Source organism: Mytilus galloprovincialis, chromosome 5, assembly GCF_965363235.1.
Source record: "Mytilus galloprovincialis chromosome 5, xbMytGall1.hap1.1, whole genome shotgun sequence".
In the NCBI taxonomy this organism is placed as follows: Eukaryota; Metazoa; Mollusca; class Bivalvia; order Mytilida; family Mytilidae; genus Mytilus; species Mytilus galloprovincialis.
This window is the reverse complement of record NC_134842.1, coordinates 42699465-42721166: the sequence shown is the minus strand read 5'-3', so window position 1 is coordinate 42721166 and position 21702 is coordinate 42699465. Positions and strand designations below refer to the sequence as shown.

At 32.8% G+C, this 21702-nt stretch overlaps 1 long non-coding RNA gene across 1 annotated transcript; it reads right to left on the bottom strand.

The window, feature by feature from the left end:
- Positions 1–2329: 2329 nt before the first annotated feature.
- On the bottom strand, positions 2330–17163 carry LOC143074527 (uncharacterized). Its single transcript, XR_012977912.1, has 6 exons — positions 17029–17163; positions 12642–12807; positions 11782–12084; positions 7590–7644; positions 6112–6185; positions 2330–2512 (listed from the first exon to the last, which is right to left on the bottom strand). It is a non-coding gene; the product is annotated as an uncharacterized LOC143074527 (long non-coding RNA).
- Positions 17164–21702: the final 4539 nt, after the last annotated feature.

The window sequence follows — 21702 nt, the reverse complement described above, 5'->3', positions numbered from 1 at the left end:
AGGGACAGTCAAACTCATAAATCGAAAATAAACTCACAACGCCATTGCTAAAAATGAAAAGGAAAAACAGACAAACAATAGTACACATTAAACAACATAGAAAACTAAAGAATAAACAACAAGAACCCCACCAAAAAATAGGGGTGAAATCAGGTGCTCCGGAAGGGTAAGTAGATCCTGCTCCACATGTGGCACCCGTCGTGTTGCTTATGAGATAACAAATCCGGTAAATATTCTAATTCGGTAGGTCACATTAATGACCTCTTCAACTTTGTACTTGTTTGGCTTTATAAATATTTTGATATGAGCGTCACTGACGAGTCCTATATAGACGAAACGCGCGTCTGGCGTACAAAACTATAACCCTGGTACCTTTGATAACTATTATGAAAGGGAAGGGTATTGTAGTTATGACGTAAGGAACATATCCGATATCATTTGTGAAACGGTTATTCCATAACGATCAACCAACTCGTGATGGCGTCCGTAAAATTTACGAAGAGATGATTTCAACTTCACCATTTGAAACTCTTGATTTAATAGCTTCCTTTTGAGAAACAACCCTTTATCAAGAAAATCATGATAGGAAATGCAGGCACGGAAATATCGTATCAGTTGGGAGATATATACACCGTATGCAGGTGCTGCAGTAATGTTGCTACTTAGAAATGTAAAGTTCACAATTAGAAAGCTGAAATCATCTCTTTTGTCGTAAAGTTTTGTTTTCAATCGACCCTCATTATCAATTTCGAGATGTAAGTCAAGATATGAGGCCGACTTAACTGTATCTGTTGTATCTATTATCTCTAGTTCAATGGGATAGATGTATTCGACATAGTACCCAAATTTTGAATTATTTAGTGAAAGAACATCATCTATATAGCGGAAATGAAATTGAGAAAGGAAATGGGGAATGTGTCAAAGCGACAACAACCCGACCATAGAGCAGGTAGAGTTAAAGCATATTGCTAACTTCTTATCTTTCTTCCTAAGAAGTTCCTGTATGAAGTCAGCCTCATAATAATAATATGCTTGGTATTTTTGAAGGTATTTGACTTAACAAAACTTTACATAGCTGATTTATGATAAAAATGGACAAAGTAAATTAGTGTTTTTTCATCCATGGAATGTACACACAAATGTTGTGAACCAGGAATGATAACACTTGTCTAGTGGTTTCGAATCAGAAATTATTACGCTAGTTATTTTGTTTCTGGAATACTTTGAACCATACTCACTTTGAACACATGAATACACAATATAATGCTTTATTTACAACTTATTGTTTTATTATTTTCTGATCACCTCGATCAAATCATATGCTTTTGAATTGTCACTTTATATTGTAATATCCACATATACTGGATTGCCGAAGTTTTTCTGTGCATTTGGGTTTTGGTAGACTTCGATATTAAAAAATATATATTATGTCAATATGTTTTTAAATCAAACTGGTTCCTTGCAAACTATTCTAATTTTAACCTATTTATTTATGTTAACAATAAACCGGTACAATGTAAACAAAACACTGACATCAAGATTAACGCTTTTACACTATTTACATCCAAAATTCTCTAGTGAAAAACAGTTACCCGGAATGAAAACAAGGTATATTAAAATTACGCTTAGACTACCATTTGATTTTAAGAATAGGGGGCTAGGATTAATAATTTTGTCCTGCATTGTTTTAGGTGAAATAATTTTTCTGCATTTTTATTTTACACTCTTTTCGGCCCTGCCTTTTTTTTTTTATCAAAACTCCTGTCCTACTTTTTTAAAACTTTCATCCAAGCCCCATCCCCCCTCCTCCTTATCAGTTTTATGAAGAAAACATCAGATACACTTTATCAAGAGTATTGATATGTTTGGAGTTAAGAGACGTCCATTTTTACTAAACTAGTACATGTAGTACATACTTTTGGTTTAGGGGCCGACGGAAGCCCGCCTTCTAGTGCAGGATTTTTTTCACTGTTGGTGGTCGTCAGCTGTTTTCCGGTCTTTGATGAGGTCATTGTCTCTTTGACATATTCCCAATATGAACTTTAATTAAAATTAGATTCATTCAGTACAGTCGAGTTATCATATTACTGAAGATTTCAAATTTTTACTAGTGTTGTCAAATTCTATCCGCCAGCAAAACTGAAATATCGACCCTAACTTCATATGAAAAGTTTTACAAAATCATAAATTTATTGTCAGCCTTTTATTCATTAACCCACCTCAATGGATCACGTTCTGTTTAGCAATTTGCTTGCAGTCAGTTAACTCTTACTAAGTAGCGTTTCATACATTCGTTTTCTGTTGCTGTGTTCAGGTAAACAGTCTGAACATTATTGAACAGATCTTAACTTTACTACATTTTGCTTATGCAATGAGAGGTATCTCTTAAAATTCAAGAATAGAATAATAAATAAACAGAATTCTATTATAGTATACATCCCTTTTATCTACTTACGAGGGTATGATAAAACCAATAAAAGAACAAGTACACCTGCTTTGAAACGGTATTCATCTGAAATTATACAAAATAGATTGAAAATATATTATTGTGAATGGACTTTTAAATTATATAAAAAATTGTAAAGGCTTATGTGATATACATATTCTAGATAAATGGTAACACAAAAAGATCCACATATTCATACGGTAAAAGGCTCTTTCCATAACTCATCACGGAAAAAAGAGGAAGCACCAAGTTAAGTGGTAATTTATATATTTGTCAATTCCGTAACAAACAATCTTAAATGCAACGTTAATGTCACCATCTATAAGTATGACACTTAACAAAAGTAGCTATCAGAATTCAAATGTTGGACTTATCCAAAGTGAATAATTATGTATAAAGATAAGTATATGTAGTACAATTGCTAATTAAACAACTATTAACCCAAGTTCAAATGAAGTGAACAAATAGAACTTAAGGCTCTTAAGACCCTGTGTCGCTCACCTTGGTCTATGTGCATATTAAACAAAGGACACAGATGGATTCATGACAAAATTGTGTTTCTGTGATGGTGATGTGTTTGCAGATCTTACTTTACTGAACATTCTTGCTACAATTTTCTCTTTGACTATAAAGGGCATTAACTCCTTACTTTGCTGAACATTATTGCTGTTTACATTTTTCTCTATCTATAATAATATCCAAAATAATAACCAAAAACGGCAAAATTTCCTTCAGGGACACCAACTGAACTCAACAAACAGTTGTCCGATTAATCAGAAAATATCAGGGCAGATAGCTATTGACTTGATAAACAATTTCGCTCGTGTCAGATTTGCTCTAAATGCCTTGGTTTCAGAGATATAAGCAAAAATCTATATTTTACTCATATGTTTTATTTTTAGCCATGACGGCCATATTGGTTGATTAGCTGGATCACCGGACACATTTTTAAAACTAGATACCTCAATGATGATTATGGACAAGTTTGGTTAAATTTTGCCCAGTAGTTTCAGAGGTGAATTTTTTTGGTAAAAGTTAACGACGACGGACGACGACCGACGCCGGACGCCAAGTGATGAGAAAAGCTCACTTGGCCCTTTGGGCTAGGTGAGCTAAAAATGAAAAACGTGTGCTCGGTTATAAATGCTTTGACATTAAAATATAAACAATTCAAGTGAGAAAGCAAACTACCTTATTTATAACAAAACAGTTTACGAAAAACAAGTATGACAGTCATGCACCAACGACAACCACAAAACTACAGGCTCTTGACTTTGGACAGGATGATACATAATGTGTCGAGATTAAACATATTCATGAGAACTGGTCCCCCAACTCCCCTTCACCTGGGAAGGTTGTTTAACAGAACTACATAAAAGCAAACTATAAAAATCTGTGAAAAAGGCTTAACTTATCCAATGAAGACAAATAAAAATACATCTAGCAAAACTCAAAGTGGACTGGTAGTTTTACATCCTAAAAACAATACCCTTAGTACTATAAGACGTGTCACGGTACTTTTCTATCCCAAATTCATGTATTTGGTTTTGATGTTATAAATACTAAGTCCGTTTCTGTGTGTGTTACATTTTAATGTTGTGTCGTTATTCTCCTCTTATATTTAGTACGTTCCCCTCAGTTTTAGTTTGTTACCCCGATTTTGTTTTTTGTCCATCGAGTTTTGAACAGCGGTATACTACTGTTGCCTTTATTTAGCCTTAATAAGGAAACAGTGCACATTAAAACAGTAAAGTAACAAATATACAGAGCCCCATGGAAAATTCAGAACGTAAAGTCCCTACTTAAATGCCAAAATTAAAAGCTCAAATACATTAAACGAATGTCAGATTCCGTACTTAGTACATGCATTTTCGTGTGGTGAAAATGGTGCATTAAACCTGGTTTTATAGCCAGCTAAAGCTCTTACTTGCGATGCTTTTATCAAATCTATACCAGTGTACTTGACATCAATGATACCAACATAATTCAAAAGTTTGCTTCATAGTTGAATAGTTGTTCTTGATAGTTAATCAGTTTTGATATAAGAAGCAAAATATGAAACCTACAAATTCCTCAAACGACATTTAAATCTTGAAAAACACCTTTTTCTCACAGCCCGAATTTTATATCAGAACAACAGCCCAAAATAAAACTTTGCATGTACTCTAACCTTTCTTTTACAGTACATTTAATACCCTACACCCCTATTTAATTTTTTGTAGGATTTAGAAACAATACATTGTCATGTTACCATTTGTGCAATTTTTTTCATGCAAATTATATGCAGATATAAAAAAAGAAGATGTGGTATGACTGCCAATGAGACAACTCTCCACATGAAACCAAATGGCATACAAATTAGCAACAATAGGTCACACTACGGCCTTCAACAATGAACTAAACCCATAACGCATAGTCAGCTATAAAATGACAATGTATTACAATTCAAACAAGAAAACTAACTACCTAATTTATTTACAAAAAGATGAACGAAAAACAAATATGTAACACGTAAACAAACGAGAACCACTGAATTACAAGCTCCTGACTTGGAACATGCACAAACATAGAGAATGTGGCGGGGTTATGCATGATCCCAACCCTTCACCTAACCTGGGACTGTGGTGTAACTGTACAACATATGAACGAACTATAAAAATCAGTTGAAAAGGGTAACAAAATCCCTGGCATAATAATTAACCAGTAATACAAAGATTACGTTCGTTTAAATAAAAAATGAAACAAACACACGGGCATAGCAAACGAGTTGTGAAACATATTCACCGTAAGATGGTGCCAAAGGAAAATCACCATCCAAAAAGGGGGAAATTAACAATAGGAAACGAGAAAGCCTGTTGCACTTTGTAAATACAGCTGTTAACAAACTATGCCTCTTTTTGAGAATAATTTAATATTTATAAAATAACTAATCGAAGAATTCAAATAGAGAAAAATATTCAACGAGTGACCGAACAACACATTAATTCGAGAATGCACGTAGCGCATGAGTTAGTTATCAGTGTTGTTTGGTCTCGAGTTTTTCGATATTTGAATTCTTCAATTAGTTATTCTTTTTTTTAAATTGGCAAATGGCTTTTTTTAAAAGAAATTAATATAAAACATGTAAGGAACTATATCTTTTTTCTACGCATTCACAATTTGTTTCGCTCCGCCGTTATCGACGTCTTGACAACGCATATTGTTGTGTGACATCAGAGGAGAGTGAAATAACCATGTTTATTTCACATGTGAAATTATCGGTTTTTATTTAAATGGAAATCAATGAAATTCATTGCAACTGAAGTAATAATTATAGTTATTGTATTTTATTTTGTTTACCTACTAGTTCGGAGATCTGGTATTTATGCTTCATCGGTTAAAGACACAACTTACACATGTTACCAGTATAACTATGCGTGAAAATGGGTCAAATTGAATTCAATATAATCGAAGCTCCAAATTTGACGCATCGTCATATATTTACATCTAAAAAAAAATAGTGCATATAAAATGTCCACAATTAACGAAACTTCATAGTAAAGGTTGACCTTTTTAAGTCATTAAAGGAGTTCCTATAGACAGTTGAGTTGTCTATATCTACAGAAAGGTTTTAAAAAATTGCTACACTGTCTGCATGTTTTTGACTTTATTTATTGTAAACTTACTTGTAGGAAGACGAGCAATGTTGTATTTGTAGCGGTCGAACTGATACATATGTAATACCTTTGATACATGCAACCTATTAAAACAAGAGTAATCAATAAAATTGAGAATGGAAATGGGGAATGTGCCAAAGAGACAGCAACCCGACCATAGAAAAAAACAACAGCAGAAGGTCACCAACAGGTCTTCAATGTCGCGAGAAATTCCCGCACCCGGAGGCGTCCTTCAACTGGCCCCTAAACAAATATATACTAGTTCAGTGATAATGAACGCCATACTAATTTCCAAATTGTACACAAGAAACTAAAATTAAAATAATACAAGACTAACAAATGCCAGAGGCTCCTGACTTGGGACAGGCGCAAAAATGCGGCGGGGTTAAACATGTTTGTGAGATCTCAACCCTCCCCCTATACCTCTAGCCAATGTAGAAAAGTAAACGCATAACAATACGCACATTAAAATTCAGTTCAAGAGACAACATAGTTGTACATCCGTCTATAGATCATAGCATAGTATTCCGATCAAATGATTTGTGAATCTCATATCTCAAACATTTCATTTTCCGCAAATTAAGTAAATCCTTTTTTCATATTAATCAAGTGCACTGAAAAGTGAAATGATAAGAATAGTAAATTCTGAGGAAAATTGAAACGGACAAATCATAAACAAATGGCAAAAACAAAATATCATACACATCAACAAATGGTATCAACTGTCATATCCGCTGACTTAGTATAGGTATTTTCTTATGTAGAAAATTGTCGATTAATTTATAGCTAGCTAAACCTATCACTTGTTCGACATTCACATAAAATTCTTTTATATTGACAAAAAAATGTAAACAAAATAGACATAATATGTGAAATTGGTATGATAATTTGTTTAGATATCCTGTGGATTCATTATTATTCGTGGGTTTCAGATGCTCGTGGATTTTACGTTACCGGTGTAACTCAAATTTATATGTTCATTGCAGTTAATATTTTCTATACGATGGTATGCAGAATGGCTAACAGCACCAAGAAAACTTCAACGAAAACAATTTTACGAACAATGATAATAACGAAAATAAATGAATCCAAAGTATAAGAGGAGCTATGTATGCAGCATTTCCAAGCTATTTACATTTCAGTACTTGTGATGAGGAATACTGATCTTTTGGTAAGTGATTTGCAATTTTGGTTCGTCATTTTCCTTTTTTTTTTGGTGTGTAAGTAGGTGTAATTTTCATTTTAGAATAATGATCACATCTATGTAACATTTTGGTATTGAAATTATTAAAAGTTGTATTTGTAAATTGATATTAACACACAAAACACAATAATCGAATAAAGTACACAAACAGTGACCGATAGTTGCTAATTTCTGAGTCATTAGGTCTCGTGCGGGAATTTATCTCATTAGCAATCTTACCATATCTTCTATTTTATAAACAAAGAGAAGTTCTACAGTTTAAATTGAAGAGTACATGACTTACGTTTTTTCTTCTAGTTGTTTTCGTGGTTTCTGCATTTTGTCGGAGCAATTCAGATCTGCAAAAGACATCAAAACATGTAGTTTGAATGGAAAATGTACGATCAGTCAATCTTTTTATTCTTGATTCCGTTAATCAAATTTGATATACTTCGGATGTGAATAAGACATACGACTGTGTATTATCAGTATAACATTTTCATTTGTATCTTACATGCTTGCTTCATATGATAGGGCATATTTTTTTGTAAGGAGTTTATTTAACAAAATAGCCTCATTTTTAAAATTTAAATTTAGAAATGAACAAAGGCTTTCATTGATATGACAGTATCCTTCACAATATTATGTCAATGATTGTTTTGTTTTCGGCAAAGTTTTTTTTTTTACCTATATTTATAGCTAGTACCTAAAAAATGATTGCACAATTCAAGTTTAAAATAATGCAAATATTCATATGTTATGATGTCATAAAAAAATAACATACGACATGTCTGCACTAAAATGTTAAGATTGTTTCAACCTGCTAATCTATAGATAAAGGTAAAAATAACTTGAAAAGCTTGAATTATTTTGTAAAATTGCAATGTAGAGAACCGAACATCGGCTCTTATATATGTAATACAAATAATACATTACGTTCTTCTATTCATCTTGCATGTTGCATGTTTATTTATTATTGTTTTCTTGTTTTTCTTTTTTCTATATTTGCTGCAGTGTTTGAATTATTGTATAAATAATAATTGCCTAGTTTTGGTAAATTTTGTCATCTTATCATGTATTAAAGGATTACATTTGTAGTAAAACTTCGCTTTTTATCAATAAAAATATTTACACCAGCAGCTACAATGTTTTCATTCTGGAGTGAAGGGCCTTTTACAATAATACCAGTGATTAGATTTACAAAACCTAATAAGTATGTTTCCGAAATTTCTAGCAAGAAACCTTCAGCACACCACGATTCGCTCGTATATGGTTTGGTGAATAAATATTTTTAAAGATACACATGTATTAAATAAAACAGATATAATCGTACTACTATTATACTCATGGGAAAATGAATGTAATCATTGTCTTTTCAAATTCGTGAAATGTTCTATGGGAACTGGTTGCGCCCCTTAAATAGCAGACTTGTTTTTGTACAGTTATGAATCACAGTTTATTACCAAACTCCGTAAAGAAACGTCCAAATTGTATTTAATTGATAAAAACAAAAACACTTACCGTTATCTTGATGATATTTTTTTTGTAAAAAAATCAAGAATTTTCTCAATATACTGCTGCAATTTACCCAAAGGAAATTACTTCAACTAATTATAATTAAAAAGTTAATAACTGTCCTTTCCTAGATTTAGATATATCGGTTTGAAACGGGAAACTCCACGCTAAAATTTACGACGAAAGGGACAATTTGTCGTTCCCTTTTGTTAATTTTCCATTCTTAGATAGTGATGTTTAATTGGCACGATCTTACAGTGTTTATATATCACAACTCGTTCGCTATGCCTGTGTCTGTTGTGACGTTTTTGATTTTAACGAACGTACTTTATTTATTACTGGTAAATTGTTAAACCAGGGATTTCGTTACCATAAATTACGTAAAACCTTCACTAAATTTTTCCATAGATATAAAGATTTGGTTTTGAAGTTTGGTTGTACCTGTAGAAAACTTATTTCAAACGGGATAGCACATCCTCATTTTTACTTAAAGGATGTTAACCGTGCTCGGAAATTTAGAAATGATCCTGGTAAACTTATCGCTCCTTTAAATAAACTGATTCTAAATGGTTACCAAAATTTGTAATCGGTAAATTAAAAGCAAACTAAGTTTTACTAGTATGGTTTATACATATACACATTCATGGATCTACAATATATCAATACCTGTATCTTGGCATTGCACAAGGTCATGCTTTTCTCTGACTGTTTTTGACGTCTTTACACTAAATCCATTGGAAGTTGGATGAGTACGGATTGCTAATGAAGTCTTAGATGCATAATTTTTTTTTTATTAGTTGTAAGTGGCTTTGAACAAGCTGTCAGTTAACTGTAAGTACTCTCATGGTATGGGCTTTGCTTATTGTTGAAGGCCATACGATGACCTATAGTTTTTAATTTCTGTGTCATTCTGGTCTCTTGTGGAGAGATATCTCATTGGCAGTCATACCACATCTTTTTTTTTTAATATGATAATCATCAGGGAATTAATGAGAAAGGCCGCTATTATTAAAATATCGAAAATAACATACATGATAAAGGTGATAAACCGAAGAACATGAACAACAATGTGTTAACAAAAGAATCAGACATAGCAAATTAAAGCTTAATCAAATTAGGCACACATAGGACACAATTGAATATAATTTGTTGAGTCTATTACTTCAACAGATTTATTGGGAATTGTTGATTCCAGAAAAAAGACACCATTGTAGATAAGTAAGCTGACGTCACAGTAAATAAAATTGAGAATGGAAATGGGGAATGTGTCAAAGAGACAACAACCTGACCAAATAAAAAAACAACAGCAGAGGGTCACCAACAGGTCTTCAATGTAGCGAGGAATTCCCGCACCCGAGGGCGTCCCTCAGCTGGCCCCTAAACAAATATATACTAGTCCAGTGATAATGAATGCCATACTAATTTCCAAATTGTATATAAGAAACTAAAATTAAAATAATACAAGACTAACAAAGGCCAGAGGCTCCTGACTTGGGACAGGCGCAAAAATGCGGCGGGGTTAAACATGTTTGTGAGATCTCAACCCTCCCCCTATACCTCTAACCAATGTAGAAAAGTAAACGCATAACAATACGCACATTAAAATTCAGTTCAAGAGAAGTCCGAGTCTGATGTCAGAAGATGTAACCAAAGAAAATAAACAAAATGACAATAATACATAAATAACAACAGACTACTAGCAGTTAACTGACATGCCAGCTCCATACTTCAATTAAACTGACTGAAAGATTATGATTTCATCATATGAACATCAGGCACAATCCTTCCCGTTAGGGGTTTAGTATCAAAGACTTAAGATATTCTTGTAGTATTCTATTCAAATAGTTTCGAAACTTTGGTTTTTCCAACGTAGTCGGTATAGTTTCGGTTTGTGCCCTTTGAACTTAAGGACGCTTAACTATGGCAACAGAATACGCATGCTCGAAAATCCTTTCTGTGATTGGACAAAATGCTGTCATGGTATGTGATTTGGTTGTGTTTGAAAAAACGTCTCGTTAATTATATCGTGATGGAAAGCAAGTGAAAAACTATAAATATTTGAACTAGATCTTACAAAGATTTATATTTTTATTAAAATAATTGTTTCTCCAATAGCTCTTTGCATCCATGACAGCTGTTTATTCGGGAAAATTATATAATTTTTAATGTAAACTTTGTTGTACGAACGTACATGACTTTTAGAACGCACCTACGCATGTGAGATTTTCGCGGGGTTTTGGTGAATGTAAACAGAAAGATACGAGGACCGAGAATACTGAACGCAAACAGAGAAAACGTTATTCAAATGGTAAATCACTTATTTAAATATCATCGGAATATTCACAAAACAATTTGTAACGTTGTTTTGTTGGTAATTCATTGATTTTTAGATAGTAAGAGCATTGTTGTTCACAAGATGAAGGTAGTGAACGGGCGTTGCCACCAAGGACAAATTGTGTCAAACTATGCAGGTTTTCAGTACACTGCAATCGCCTTCTTGTAGTTACATTCAGATGGAGATTTAATTAAAGAGGTCCTGCATCATTAAGTCATTGTGCTTCTGAAGGTTATCGAAATGATAGTTTTAAACATACAAACATGTATACTCAAATTTAAATACGTCGGATATCTTTTTTGTTCTTGTTAAAGGTATTGATATGAACATCGTGTGCAGAGGACACAGTGGTATGTTTTGTCTTCAATATTTTGATATTTGTATGTTTTTAAAGGATACATATTTTAGATCAAATATATATTGATATTTAGATATTTGTGTAAAAGTTTCTATATATATTTCATTGTATACTGTAGTGTATGAAATAAAAGGTATTTAAATAAAATGAAAGACAAATCAATAAATTGTCAATTTAACAACCAACATTCTTTTGTCGCTTTGAAAATATTATTTGCTCAATGAAACGTTTAACAGTCTTGAACACAAACGTGCTACATACATTTACATTTTCTTTTTTATAAATTACCTCTCCAGCTTGTTTTGTTTTTTGAATTGAAAACAATAACACAGGTACAATCTTCACTTGCGGGGTTACAGTGACATTCATGATGCAGTTTACTGACAAAGTGAAATCCAGATTTTGAATTACAGGTGCATATTCTGTTAGACCTTGTCGTGCCATTTGAATACGTTGTCTGACCTTCGCTATTACAAAGTGATTTTAGAAAAACGCACTTGCTATAACCAGTTGTTTTGAAAATAAATGGTTGATATCGTGACAGACTGCAACTCTCTCTGTTTGGATTTGGTTGAAATACATATTGATAACCTAAAATTATTAATACGTAAAAATGAATTGTGACATAATAAATGAAAAGCTTATTAAACCATGCTCTTATTTGTAGCGTTCATTAATATAGTGACATTCTTCTCTAGATTTCAGTGAAAAACTACAGTAACTCTTAAGTTTGACATAGTTCAAGTGAGATAAACAGGTGTTAAATGTTTAAAAGAAATGATCATTGAAAATTCAAAGAGGAAAACTGAATCCAAAACCATGTTTGCTACTTATTTTGAGGGTAATAATAAAAACCTGCATAAATTGGTTTGCTTTTATAATTCTCACTTTAACATGTTTAAGTCGAAGCATCTGTGTTTGTTGTTTTCTATGTAATGTTTTGCTTTTGTTGTTGGTCCTTTTTTAATTGTTTATCATTTTCTGTGGTGTTGACCATTTTGATTGGACCTATGATTGCAAGTGCCCCCTTACTTTCTTCTTTTTTTTTAAATTAATATATCACATATGTGAATATACTGTATAATGGTCTCCGATTCTTATAAAAACACATGTTCATACGTTCAAATCAAATATAACAGATTATTTACCAGGTCCTAGAATTCTAGGTCGAATACATTTATCTCTGTAAACATCAACATTCACATCGAATAAGCACGAATAATTTCTTTGAGTCATACACATAGATTTTGCCCGGAGTGACCAAAGTGCCTGTGTTGGACAGAAAAACTCGTAGGCATAATTCAAAAACAACTCCTGAAAGAAAAGTAGACGGTTAGAGTTGTAAATGTGTTTAAAAATTATACCAAATAGTTCAAAGCAAACATTATTTCCTTCTTTTCTTTATTTTAGTTTGACTTGAATATACATGCTCCTGTTTTTGTATTATCAAACTTCAAGAATTCAGTGCGCTCTTATATGCAATTAAAAGTTGTCGATTTTTTCAGCACAAGTGAGGATAACGTATAATTTTCACCTTAAATAACTGCCACTTTATTTGAATATTGACAAAGTAGTCATTTATGCTTGACATCCAGAATTTAACATTCAAAGCATTGGGCTACTAGTTAGTGGTTTTATTACATGTATTACTAAAAGGCTTTTTTTTAATCATAAGCCGCGGTCACACCTTAACAGATAGCGCAAACGGACCCCAAACGGATAACTTTTTTCAATCCGTTCATGTCCGTTAGACGTCCGTTGTTATGCGCTAGACGTCCATTCATTTCTGTTTCACGTCCGTTTAGCGACCGTTTTATCTGTCGACGTCCGTTCTGTCCAGTGAAAAATTGTGAGCATGTTCAAAACTTTAAACGGACGTTCAACGGAGGAAGTGTCTGTTGTACATCCGGTAGGCGTCCGTTTTATCACGGAACTCGTCCTTTCCGATTCCGTTTTGTATCCGTTACTTTTCCGTTATTTATCCGTTAGAGGTTCGGTAGACAAATTACCCAACGGACTTCTACCGGACATATAAAGGATAAAATGGATGTTGAACGGATTTAAAACGGACTTCTACCGGACGTATAACGTATGGAACGGATCATGAATGGATCTGAAACAGATAAATGCCAATGGAAAATGTCTTGTCAGAAATGCCAATTATTTGTATGTCAGATCTCTTGAGTGTCATGAATGCTTATTATTCAGAATTAATTATAGAGCGAGAGCACGTCTACTCTATCAAGCAGCTCTTATTCAGGCCAGACACTACGAGGTATTTTGAAGAACCAACCAAAACCAGTTAAACGGAAACTTTTTGAATATTTATGCGATTTAAATGTATTATTATTGTCGCCATCAATTTTTCTGCATTATCTGGTTCATCCATCTTATTTGGTACGCTTCCGTTAGGTGTCCGTTTTGTGCGATACTCGTTCGTTGGATTTGCGTTCGATATCCGTTCTATCCGGTACGTTTCCGTTTCTCGTACGTTGCATATCCTGTGTGTGTCCTTTATGCATTTGTTACGCGTCAATCTTATTTGTTCAGTACTTCAACGGACTTCCAATGGATAACATTTTTGTCTATGGAAAAGTTTTTTTTATCCGTTAGTCGTCCGTCGGTGCTATCCGGTAAGGTGTGACCACAGCTTTACCAATTACATTGATGATTGGTCATATTTTTTGTTTGTAATCATGTTTCATTTTTCTGTACAGCATCAAATATATTGTTGTCAAATTACAGCCATAAAACTGCTACAATAGGGTACTTCTGCCTCTATGTTTTAAGTCCTTACCTAAAGGTTAACGTTTTGCATAATGTTAGACTGAAACCAATAAAATATTTATATTATGACTGGCATATACAGTGTAACCTGCCTAATCTACCACCTGAGTATTCCGACATCCTGCTTATTCCGCCTTTTTTCTGTTACCCCAGTGTGTCGGATAACACAGGTTACACTGTAGTATAATTATAGCTTTTGGTCAATGTTCATTGTATTTTTTGGTATCATTCATGTCAAAGGAAATTGTTGTATACATATATTTTGTATTTCAAAATCTCATTTGAAATACGATTTATAGCCAGTTTAGTAACAAAAGGGTGAAAGATACCAGAGGGACAGCCAATCTCCTAGAGTGAAATAAACTGACAACAACATGGCTTAAAAATAAAAAGACAAACAGACAAATAAAAGCACAGAAGCCACAACATAGAAAACTAAAGACTAGGCAACACGATCACCACCAAAACTGGAATTGATCTCAGGTGCTCCGGAAGTGTAGGCATGTTGCTTATGTCTATTTTGGTAGGTCACATCCCTGGAAAGGTAAGAGTATTGTATTTACAACATCAGACACATCTGTGAAACTGATATTCCATTACGGTCAACCAACTCGTGATTGCGTACGTCAAATTTAAGAAATTATGACTTCACCTTAACCATTTGGAACTTTTAATTTAGTAGTTTCCTTGTGTGCAGCAATTCTCTATCCAGGAAATCATGATAGGAAATACAAGCCCGGGAATATCGTATCAATTAGGAGATATATACTCCGTATGAAGGCGCTGCTGGAATGTTGCTACATAGTAATGGAAAGTTCACAATTGCGACAGACGCACTTAAAAGTAATTGGGCTATGCATTAGTGGTCAATACCAAAAAGCAAATACACAACTGATGATTCTTAGGAAAATTGTATTGATAGAATGTTCAAAACAACTATCATCATTTTCAGGAGTCGCAATTTAATTTACATGATGCAAATATATCAAAATCTCTTTCTCTTTCTTTCAAAGGTTTGAGTTTTCTTAATTTGTTTTTTTCAAATATAGTTAATATAAAAAGCAGACACTGAAGAAATTGCATGGACTTCAAAGAAATTAAACAAGTAGCGACGACATGATAAGTTGTATAGCTTGAAGATACAAAAATTGCTTTTGTTGTTTCATGTTTATGCATAAAAGTTTTGTTTATTACCAAATCACTCGCATGTAAGATATCTCCATTGGCTAGAAGGACAGGGGGTTGAGATATCAAAAAAACATGTTGAGCCCCGCCGCATTTTGATGCCTGTCCTAAATCAGGCGCCTTTGGCCTTATTTAGTCTTGTATGATTTTAATTGTTAGTGTCTTATGTATATTTCGGAGTTAATTAGACGTCCATTATCACTGAACTAGTATACATTTTTGTAGAAACCAGGTGAAGCACGCCAACGGGTGCAGGATTTCTCGCTGCCTTGAACACCCATTGGTGGCCTTTGGGTTGTTGTCTCCTTGACACATTCCCCATTCTCATTCTCAATTTTATTTCAAGGTATGTTGAATTCTGCAGCACAAGTCAGGATAAGGTATAAATTTGAACATATTACAACAAAGTCACTAATTCTTGAAATTAGGCAATAACCGCAACATAGATACCAGGAGTGACATTTTGTATTTGCGACGCACTAGACGCACTAGAAAGTAATGGGGCTATGAATTAGTGGTTTTAAACCAAAAATTAAATAATCAAACAAAGGATTTTGTTTGCAGCTGTCGTAATTTGATGAACGAGGCAAAATGTTTCTTTAATAAATATGTCCTAAGATAAAATGCTTGTGGAACAGCTTTACTTACCAAGTGCAATCCATCAGTATACGCTTTTTAAACTGTTTGTCGCGTTAGATAACTAATTATGTTATACAATAAAGGCCAGAGTAGTATACCGATGTTCGAAATTCATAAATCGATTGAGAAAGAAAAACAAAAACAAATCCGGGTTCCAAACTAAAACTGAGGGAAACACATGAAATATAAGTTTTTTTTATTTGTTTCAAAGATGAATTTTTATTTGTTTCTAAGATGAATTCGCAATCAACAAAGACCAATAATTTTAACCAAGCATATCTGTATCACTTGTATTGACAAAGTCCAATTTAAACAATCTAATCTATCCAAAAAAGAAGCGAACAAAATACAAACAACCATAACAAACAAATGTAACGATACTTTTACAAAGATTAAGCTTAACAAAACCTCACCATAAACCGAGCGTAAATTCAGAGTAAGGGTTTCCCCGTTTGCATGGTCCACTCAACGAGTTTGAAGTGAAAAAAACAAAAGGACAAATGAGGTTTCGGAGAGCCGTGTATTTTTTTTCTAAGGAATATTGTATTGATAGAATTTTCAAAGCCACTATCATCATTTTCGGGAGTCGCAAATTGAAGTACATGATGCAAATATATGAATTTAGTAACTCTCTCTCTCTAATATAAAAAGCAGACACTGAGGGAATTATATACACTCCAAATAAATGAAACAAGGAGCGACGACATGGTAAATTTCTCCTGCTATGTATAAGTCATTTTTCCATGCGAATTCAAACTTAGTTAAATTGTCATACTCAGTAATAGGATTCAAGAATCGGATATCTTGTTATATGTAAGCAAATTATCATATACATTTTTGCGATCATTAATGTGTTTAATTACATGTATGCATAACTGTAATAGATTTTACCCTACCTGTTACAGTAAAGTCAAATATACATACCTGAGAAACAGTAAAAAAAACAAAGATAATCTTGAACATTAGGCAAGACATTATCTGGGCTTACTTGATGCATGCCATCTAAAATAGATCAATAAAATATGTACAGTAATTATACCATTAACTATTCCAGAGACTGGCATATACCAACAATGTGTTCATTATTTGTTGCTTTCATGTAATAAGTGTTTCCTCCCTGGATATGTTCTATTCAAACAATAACACAATGTAAGAACAAGCTTAAGTATGAAATAAAAAAAAGTTCACAATTTAGTTTTAAAGAGGCTTACAATTTCGTTAAATCATATAGATTGTGCATTTTATCACTTTGTAATCTAAATATTTTTGTTACATCTTTTCTGCTTTTCCATCGATGAATAAAAACAGCAGTAGCATACCGCTGCTCGAAAGTCGAAAATCGATTGAGAGAAAACAAATCCTCGCAAAGAAATTGTTTCTATTCCATGGAGACTGACTATTACCTGCTTCGATTAAAGTATACCGTCGCCTTTTTCACAATAATATAAACATCAGAATATTTCTTATTTTACAGTAAATACAATTCATGTTGATTGTGTTAAAATATTTCCACCAATACAATTGTAAATAGATCATAATTCTTTTTTTGGGATACTGAAATCTTATGATATTATTTTTGACATCAGGTTGTCAGAGTCCTTCTCACACATAGGTGATTTGCCCTTCAAAATAGAGGCAGCTGTCAAGCTTGGTTACACCAAGACAGCATGTACGGAGGAACCATGCAAGTGGAATGCAGACTTCGTAAAAAAAGATGTCCCAAAAACTTTAAGTAAAACCAAGTTCTATAAAGCAGCCAGAGTGAAGAAAGCCAAAGAAACTAAAAGAAGACCAGTTATAAAGTTTTCATCGTCCTCAGTTGACCAGCAGCAAAAACTTTTAAATACACGTTACTCATGCTCAACAAGGCCAGTTGCTTTCTCTCATTTAATGAGGTTTCCGACTAATTCTTTGAGACAAGACCAACCCCCAATATTGCCAAAATGCCAATACCGTTGAACAGTTTGTATTCATCAGACAACCAGAAGTTAAAACAATTAATGAATTGTATGCCAAATGTAAAGGGATTTGTGACCGAATGACAGTTTCAGACATTGCTAGAACCTACATACATGACTGTATAACACAAAACAGTTCCATGACATGGTATGCACAGCGAATAGGTCGTGTTTCATCATCAACCATCCGTATAATTTACAGAACATCGCTAGAAAAACCATCAACAACCATCTTGAGTACCATCAATTGTATACGTATGGGGACGGACGAGAACATGAAAAAGAGGCAATACTTGATTTTCAAGATACACTATCAACTTTGCACCAGAATTTCTCAGTGACTGATCCAGGATTTTTGATTGATAAGTGTTGATTCCATGGTACATGCCATGGAAAAGCGGTATGAAGGTCCATACACGCACAGTAACAGCACATATGAGGAATACATTGCCGACTCAACCAGTTTATATATGATAGAAATAAAACTCATCCTTACTACAGACAAGTTTAGTTACAAATGTATGTTCTTGACACAGACTTTTGTAGTATCGTTGTATGGGGTAAGAAATTTCTTATAGTAAGCCATGTATCTAAAGACAATGCATTCATCCATAAATTGACAACTCATACTAGAACTCTTTTGTTAATTGTATTCTTACGGAGTTACTTACTCACAGACTTGAACAATCATTAGTGCCGACGAAACCTAGTCAAACAGATGTGCCATTGTTTTATGTATGCTAGACCCCTGAAGATGGTGACATGATTGGTTGTGACAATACACATTGCAAATACAAATGTTTTCATTTGGATTGTATTAAGATGAAAAAGGTTTTAAAGTCGGTGTGCTACTGTCGTTTCTGTAAAAGTTGAACATTTGTGAGTGTACAAAAAATACAGACAGTTCCTTCGAAATACCTTGTAGTTGTGATTACATTTAATAAGGAAACAAACATTTTGAATGTTCTAGCATGTTTAGGTTTAAATTTACATAAATGATAATATGTTTTATGTGTTTGTAATAAATGCTTTGTATTTGTATTTCTATTAGTTGTAAGTTAAGTGTACATGTCAAACTATTATTTGTTTTTTGTTGAATTCCTTTTAAAAGGTCGAGATATTTTCAAGTCATAATTTCACACCAGTCATGGTCATCATTAACTTAAAATGAATTAGAACTGTTGTGTATGAATTATTTTTTTCTATTGTAAACTGCAGCTTATAGTTTAGTTACATCACCTGCTATTCAAATGACATTCTTGTTTTCTTAACATTACCGTCAATGAAATATTTTCAATGAAAAAAAGTCAATGAGTTTTAAGTTTTCAAGATACATGTATATGTGCTACATACAGTGCTTCATTCCGGTTTGCTAATGTACAAAAAATGGATATTATACTGTATTTTTAATTTGATAAAATAAGTAGTATTTAAAAAGAAATATTCGTAGGCATGTTTTCCAACAATTGTTCTTAATGTAAATGTTTATCTAGAAAAGCTAGAAATAGACTCCTGAAAACCATAAAGTTCGCCTAGCAACACATATACTGTATTGATGATCAGTTATGTTTTTGCAGTGTGTTATTTTCGTTAAAGGGTGAAGGATCCACCAAACAGATTTTTACATATCTGCCTTTATTAACGTCTTGAAAGTAGGATCATTTACATAAGATAATTTGTAAAAATCATTTCCATTACATATTCTTTCGGTTAACTTTATGCCAAATTTCCCTTCTTGATCGTAGATGTTTATTTGCTTTATCCAACTGTTTATGTTTACCAATTCGTTCGCTATACCTGCTTATGTATAGACATTTCAAATTTCAATACAAGTAATTTGTTGAAAGATGATAAATAATTCAGTCATGTGTTTTGTATTAAGGTCATGGAACAGAAAATGGGCTACCTCAATGATTTTGGCATGATTTTGCTTACAACTTTTGGCTCGTTTATATCGTTATATTCTCTAAAAAAAAATAGGTTAATATTTGAACATAAAATAAACCAACAACGTGCTTAATTTTGTCGTAAAATCATAAAATCGTACATTTCTACTCCAGAGATTTTTCCTTAAAAATTACTTGTTGTTGGTACATAAACATTCGTTTTAATCACGCAAAATAATCATGTGGTCACCGACTTTTACCAATCCTTTATCAAATTTGTAGTGTAAAACGTAAAAAAAATAACGTTTTACGACACATAAAGTGATGACGTTACGCTTATTTCGACGTTTAGTGGTATTTTTTTTCACTTAGAACACTATTATTTTGTTTTGTTCTCCAACATTCAACGTATCTAACTTTTCTAACTTTAGAACAAGTTCATGCTCTCCTCAGACTGTTTGCGAGGTCTTTGCACTTAATCATTTGTATGTGTACAAACATGTCTGATTCTGTAAAACAATGATTAATCTATTACAATTTGTAATTTTCAGTAAATGTAGGCAGTCATATATTCAAGTGCTTTTATTATAATGCTCTGCTGTCATAACATAGTCCTATTTTAACAACGGAATGAGCGGAAAAACAAATGGTTTTCACCCTGCCACATTCTTTATGTAAAGTTTTTAATGTTGAACAAAAAAAAAAAAAAAAAAAAAAAAAACTATCAAAAAAAAAGAGATAAGAACTTACTAGGGAAATTTGAAAATAATTGCTGTAGAAATAACAAATAGTATCTGCACAACTTTTGGTTGTACCGAGAGTATTTAAAATATCATGTATTTTGTAACTGTTTGAACAACAAATAAATAGATAAATATTATATTATTCACTACTTCACGTAAACAGTGAAGATACATGACATTATAGTCGTTGGATTCATCCTTGTCAGTAATTTGACATAATTTCATGTAAACAAATGTTAGAGATAAGAATAACCATACACGTAATATATAATAGTAAATAAAAATAACAATAATGATTAAAAAATCTTCTACATTTAAAGTTAAGACTCTTTGCATTTGACTACGAAAAATGTTTTGTAATGTTCACTTTAAATTCATATGTTTTAATTTTCGTTGATATCGCTGGTTTTTGTTTCATTGAAGAAGAAAATATTAATAACTTTTATACAACTGTTCACGGTCTTTTGGGGAGACCTTAAATATTCATAAAAAATTAATTTTGTTTACATACTGGTTCCCAGTTATGCTCTCTGTGATCGATTTCACAGAGGCATAACTTGGGAATGTTACTAGTAAATATACATGTGCATATTGTTTACATTGAAATCTGTGGTAACCTTTCATTCGAGGTAGTTAAGAAAATTAGTGTTAGTTTACACTCTGAGAAGTTCAGGGCATATAAACGTTGAAAATATGCCGTACAGTGCTATAGTTTGACCTTTGCAAAAAATTGTGGTGAATATAAACTTTCAATTCTAGGATAAGATTTTTTTCAAAACTTCATAGTAAACGTTGGTACAGTTTTCACCGTGAAAGGAGTTCCTATGGGCAATTGCATTGTCAATATTTACAGAAATGCAACCTATATAGGATGGAAAAGGGGAACATTCAGGATTTTACCAAATTTGCTTTATTTCACAGATTTTAAAGAAATTAACACAAATATGAAGTTTTGTAAATATTTAATGAAGATTGATAGAATCCTGGGCCTTACATATGATGACTCAGCAT